We start from the raw sequence: 7055 nt of genomic DNA, 5'->3' as shown, positions 1-7055 counted from the left end.
ATGAATTGTGTACAAATAATACTCATATCAATAACTTAATTTCAAATACATTTAAAAATTACTTTAAATCCTTGTAGTCACAGAACAAAGTTTTTTGAAATTTTATTTATCTTTTGAGACAGACAAATATAAAGTGAAAAACTTTTTTAACTTTTAAGGCCAAAAATTATATTAAATAGAAGTAGAATCCTGTGAGTTAAGTAGAACAAAATACTTGCTCAGGGAAAGAAGGAAATAATGTCAAAATCTCAGTAGCTAAAGAGCTTATTTATATGTCTTTAATACATTATGATGGGACGTTAAAAATGTCATATCACTATGACATTTTTATTGCATAAGAGATATTTAAAATATGTACAGTTTTATTTTGATTTTTAATATCAACTTTAACAGAATGTTGGAAATTACAGTCTTTGCAACTATTTAAATTTATGATAGAAAATTTTGAATATTAATTTGGAAATATGTGAAAAATTACCCCCAAAATTTTAGAAGGTGCTATTATTCAGTTTGGGATGCCATAACAAAATACCATAGCCTGGGAGGCTTAAACAACACAAATTTATTTTTCACAGTTCTGGAGGCTGGAAGTCTGAGATCAGGGTGCCAGCATGTTTGGGTTCTGGTGAAGGTCCGCTTCCTGTCTTGTAGACCACTGCCTTCTCGCTAAGACCTCACAACGGTGGAGACAGGGAGCAAGCTCTCTGGTGTATCTTCCTGAAAGGGCATTAATCCCATCATGAGGGCCAGACCCTCATAACCTCTTAAACCTAACTACCTGCCAAAGACCCCATCTCCAAATACCATCACATTGGAAGGTAGGGCTTCAACATATTAATTTGGGGAGAGAACATGGTTCAGTTCATAGCAGGAAATATGTGAACAAAATAGCTTAAGACTTCTGCTTAGATGACTGATATGATATGGCTGTGTCCCGGCCCAATCTCATCTGGATTGCAGTTCCCATAGTCCCCACATGTCATGGGAGGGACCCAGCAGGAGACAACTGAATCATGGGCACAGGTCTTTCCCGTGCTGTTCTCGTGACAGTGAGTAAGTCTAATGAGATCTGATGGTTTTATGAAGGGGAGTTCCCTTATAAACGCTCTCTATGCCTGCTGCCATGTAAAATGTGACTTTGTTTCTCTTTTTCCTTCAGCCATGATTGTGAGACCTCCCCAACCATATGGAACTGTGAGTCCATTAAATCTCTTTCCTTTGTAAGTTACCCAGTCTTGGGTATGTTACATACCCAAGCAGCATGAGAAGAGACGAATCCAATGACCATTTGGAAGAAGATGGTGATCAGGAGGAAGGGGCTCCTGGATCTAAATAGCAGTGAACAGACCCTGCCTGTCCCCTGCTGTCCCTCTCTTCATTTGCCTGGGCCCTTGCAGGAGACTTTTCCCAAGATTCAGCTCGTGGCTCTCTGCTGTCTGTGTACATCCTCTCCCTCAGTGAGCTAATCCCCTCTCACATTCTCAGCTATTACTGTGTGAATGACTCTTGGGACCCACCTCTGACCTTGATCCTGAACCTCAGCTTCTGAATCTGTATAGTCTATATATCAAATATTAAAACTTAATCAGTTAGAAATACTAACAATCACTAAAATTGCTATATGTCCTTTCAGTTTTTTTCCTATGCATATGTTGTGGGGCTTTTTGAGTTTAAACTAAGTCATGAAAATCAGAGATCTAGGAGCCAAAATAAAATTTGTCAAAATCCAAAACAAAGCAGATTGTCAAGTAATTTAAAATTTGAAGGATGACTCCATAGAATTATTACTCATGTTCTTAGGTCTACCAGTTCTCCCTCCCATGAACTGCCTCATTCTATATGACACAAGAAATATCCAGTGGTACAGGTGGTAAAGATTTGGTGAATTTGGCAGGGCACGGTGGCTCATGCCTGTAATCGCAGCACTTTGAGAGGCTGAGGTGGGCGGATCACCTAAGGTCAGGAGTTGGAGACCAGCCTGGCCAACGCCGGCGAAACCTCGTCTCTACTAAAAATACAAAAAATTAGCTGGGCGTGGTGGTGGGCGCCTGTAGTCCCAACTACTTGGGAGGCTGAGGCAGGAGAATGGCGTGAACCTGGGAGGCAGAGCTTGCAGTGAGCCGAGATCGTGCCACTGCACTGCAGCCTGGGTGACAGAGCGAGACTCCATCTCAAAAAAAAAAAAAATTAAAAAATGTGTATATATATATATATATATATATATATAAATTAGCCAGTCGTGGTGGTACACACCTGTAATCCCAGCTACTTGGGAAGCTGAGGCAGGAGAATTACTTGAACCCAGAAGGTGGATATTGCAGTGAGCCAAGATTGTGCCACTGCACTCTGACCTGGGTGACAGAGCAAGACTCCATCTCAAAAACAAAACAAAACAAAAAAAAAGGTTTGGTGAATTTGTGAATTTCAGCATGGTTGTGCTAAGTAACGGCTAAGTGCATTCTCTCCCTCTCTCTGTGCAGGAGTGTGCCTGTGTGTGAAATTTGTTTTATGTTCACTTGCAGCTACCAGGACAATGGCATTTCTATCTACTATGATATAAATTGATATTATGGATAATCGATCCTTAAATTCAGCACTTCAGTGAATGCATGGTAATAAAACTGAAATTGTTCCCCCAAATCCTTTATGAAAATCCATTTTGCCTTTTAAAACATTTTTGCACAAAAAGTTCCAGGGCTCATCATTCTTGAAATGAAAAAGAAAGAAAACTGCCTTCTTGAAATTCCTTTGTGTAACTTAGAGTTTCATGTCACATCAAGTACAAGTTCATACTGGAAGACTTGTAGGCTATCAATAGAACTCTGCTCACCCACCTTATTTTAAAGCTAAAGCATGCTAAGCCCTCTAAGCCTCTCCTCATAAGACATACCCTTCATCTCCCAAATTAGTCCTGGTGCCTTTGCTGGATCCCTTCCAAGACTCGGATGTTCTTTTAAGCTTCATGTCCTACCACACACCATGCAGTAGGCTACAAGGAGTGACAGTTCCTTTGCTTTAAAATCTCCTTTAATTGATAGACCCTAACAAGTTTCGATCTTCATCATCTTCCACTCTTTGCTTATAGTGCTTACTGGAAAAACACAAAAATTTTCCTAATTCTGATGAACGTAAATCACATTACATTTGTCTCTAGTAAGAAACCAAAAAGCAAGACAAAACAAAACACAAAAATCAAAGTACAGTGTAATTCAGAGGTCCCTGAGCTTGACTCATGATTTTCCACCTGTGGGTCTTTGCACCCATCATTGCTTACAGCTGAATAGCATTCCCTTCCATCACAGTGATTGCAAAGCTGATTCACTTTAGTAGAAGAAACTCAAAGGTGACTTTCTTCACAAAGTCTTCTCTGATGCTCTAGCTGAAAATAATCTCTGACTTCCCTGAAAACTTTATGTATCCTCCTTGTACGTTAATCAGTCTTGTCTACCTTCTCTTGTCTTTATGTGTATGTGTTATTGTTTAAAACAGAGGTCTCAACTTGGTAGCCTATGAGCTAAATCCAGTTTGCAAATCAGTTTTATTTGACCCACACGCTTGTTTCACATAAAAATAAGAAAATTATGTAAAATATAAATTTCTGGTTTCTCCTGGCAATAATGAATTTGGATAGAAACAATAAGCCGGAACTCAGTAGGGAACACCCTAGTTTGCTTCTTGGATCCCTTCACTTGTTCATGTTAACTGCCTAGCCAGGAGAACAGTTGAATTTGCAATACCTAATCTAAACCATTGTGTTCTTGAGCCAGGACCTTGTCTTAATCATCTTTATGGCTCGTAGTTTATAGTAAACATAATTTGTAGCTGAAAAAATGTAAATGGATTGAGAGTTTTTTAAGTGACCTTGAGGTTACGCCGTTGGGACCTGACCAATTCCTCCCTCTCTCCTATTCCATCAGAACTTTGTTCAGATTGTATCAATAAGTATCTGCTCACCTTCTGCTACGTATTGAAAGCTTGGAGGTACAAAACAAGCAAGTGCAGCACCCTGCCCCTCCCCACAGAGGACTATTTGAGGCAGTAAGAAATAAGCACATAAAATAATTTGTGAGCAAGATATCATTGTAATTGCATGGCAGCCCAACAAAGTGTTTAAGAGATGAGATGCTGGATTCAGACAGACTTGGTTTATACTGCAGCTCTAGACCCAGAATCTTGTGATGTTGGGTAAATTATTTAACCTCTCTGAGCCTTAGTTTCTCCAACTTTTGCTAGTCCTCCTCTAAGATCTAGGTTAGGACAATAATCATATCTGCTCCACAGAAGCATGGGAGGATTAAATGAACTATACATGTGAAGTCCTTGGCAGTGTCTGAACATGGTAAGTGTTCTACAGATGTGGGAGATATTATTGGCAGCCTAATGATCCAGAATTATGTATGGACATACAGAAACATCTAATCAGTATATAAAATTAACCATGCTCCATCTCCGATCCAGTCTATATTATCAAACAGTTTGCTATTCTCTACTAAAAATGGCTCCTAAATATTCAGAGTTTACTCTATGTGTGACTGCTGGCTCTGTGTGGGTGTGACGGAAAAGATCAGCTTCTCACCAGGAGCCTTTTGCACCATGGACATGTAAAGGCCAGCCCTTGGTCTGCAGCTGCAGCTGCTATTTGTAGCCTGCACGATGAGATTCTGGGGCTCTGATTTATTTTCTGCCCTGTGCCTTTGTTTGAAAGACCCTAGGCCTGCCCAGCTGCCCTGGCTGTTGCTGCTGTCCCACAGCGCTCTTATTTTGCCTCATGGTTGAAGATGTGCTTCCTCCCTCAGCTCTGTTCCAGAATATTCAGGGAAATCATCATCTTTATTTATGTATTATTTGCAAACTATGCATCTGACAAAGGTCTAATATCCAGCATCTATAGGAAACTTAAAAGAAATTTACAAGAGAAAAACATCCCCATTAAAAAGTAGGCAAAGGACACGAACAGACTCTTTTCAAAAGAAGACATACATGCAGCCAACAAGCATATGAAAAAGAGTTAAACATCACCGATCAACAGAGAAATGCAAATTAATATCACAATGAGATACTATCTCACACCAGTCAAAGGAGCTATCACTAAAAAGTCAAAAAATAACAGATGCTGGCGAGGTTGTAGAGAAAAAGGGAACACTTATACACTGTTGTTAGGAGTGTAAATTCATTTAACCATTGTGGAAAGCAGTATGGCGATTCTTCAAAGAGCTAAAAGCAGAACTACCATTTGACCCAGCAATCCCATTAGTGAGTATATACACAGAGGAATAGAAATCATTCTACCATAAAGACACATACACATGAGTGTTTGTTGCAGCACTTGTCACAATAGGAAAAACATGGAATCAACCTAAATGCCATTCAGTAATGAATTGGATAAAGAAAATGTGGTACATATACACCATAGAATACTATGCAGCCATAAAAAAGAAGAGATCGTGTCTTTTGCAGCAACGTGGATAGAGCTGAAGGCCATTATCCTTAGCACACTAACACAGGAACAGAAACTCATGTTCTCACTTATAAGTGGGAGCTAAATGATGAGAACTTATGAACACAAAGAAGGGAACAACAGGCCGGGCAGGGTGGCTCATGCCTGTAATCCCAGCACTTTAGGAGGCCAAGGTGGGTGGATCACCTGAGGTCAGGAGTTTGAGACCAGCCTGGTCAATATGGTGAAGGCTGTCTCTACTGAAAATACAAAAAAAATTAGCTGGGTGTGGTGGTGGGCGCCTGTAATCCCAGCTACCTGGGAGGCTGAGGCAGGAGAATCGCTTGAACCTGGGAGGCAGGCGTTGCAATGAGCTCAGATTGCACCATTGCACCCCAGCCTAGGAAACAGAGCAAGACTCTATCTCAAAAAAAAAAAAAAACAAAAAACAAAAACAAGAAGGGAACAACAGATACTGGGGTTGACTTGTGGGTAGGGGTGGGAGGAGGGAGAGGAGCAAAAAACATAACTATTGGGTACCAGGCGTAATACCTGGGTGATGAAATAATCTGTATACAACAAAGCCCCGTGACACAAGTTTACCTATGTAGCAAACCTTCACTTGTACTGCTGAACCTAAGATAAAACTTTAAATGAAAAGAAAATTGATTTTAGCCAGGCGCAGTGGCTCACACTTGTAATCCAGCACTTTGGGAGGCCGAGGCAGGCAGATTACAAGGTCAGGAGTTCGAGACCAGCCTGACCAACATAGTGAAACCTCATCTCTACTAAAAATACAAAAATATTAGCTAGGCGTGGTGGTGCACGCCTGTAGTTCCAGCTGCTTGGGAGGCTGAGGCAGGAAAATCACTTGAACCTGGGAGGCGGAGGTTGTGGTGAGCCGAGATCACGTCATTGCACTCCAGCCTGGGCAACAGAGCGAGCCTCCATCTCAAAATAAAATAAAATAAAATAAAATTGATTTTAACAGAATAAAAATAACTTTACGTATTTATTTATGTATGTATTTATTTATAGAGATGGCAGTCTCACTATGTTGCCTAGACTGGTTTTGAACTCCTGGGCTCAAGTGATCCCTCTGCCTCGGCCTCCCAAAGTGCTGGGATTACAGCCATTAGCCACCATGTTTGTCTGATCACCATTGTTTAGTAAACATTTATAGTGTCCCTGGCATTCTGCTAAGCATTTTTCATGTATTACCTTATTTAATATTCATAAAACACTATGAGATGGGTACCACTGTTATCCTCATTTTAAGATGAGGAAACTGAGGAGGTTAAATAATTTTCCAAAGCTCACACAGTCAGTAAGAGATGGAGCCAATATTTGAAAACAGGTATGTTTTCCAGAATCCATGGCCTTAACAACTAAACTATACTTCCTCAAATAAATTTGGGAGAACATCTTTCCTTTGAAAACATATTTCTTCCAACCTGAGGTGTTTATTGCTCCCTTAGCACAACAAAGAGTGTGACAAAGGTTTCCCCCTAGATCTCCGTAGTGGCTGCCGGCAACAATACTTTAAGGATTCTGAATCATATTTGGGCTAAGGAAAATGTAGTGATCAATTAGCAAAGGCTGCCGTGGGCTTTCGGAG

The sequence above is a fragment of the Macaca mulatta genome, chromosome 11 (assembly GCF_049350105.2).
Source record: "Macaca mulatta isolate MMU2019108-1 chromosome 11, T2T-MMU8v2.0, whole genome shotgun sequence".
Taxonomy (NCBI): Eukaryota; Metazoa; Chordata; class Mammalia; order Primates; family Cercopithecidae; genus Macaca; species Macaca mulatta.
This window is presented reverse-complemented; position numbering follows the sequence as displayed.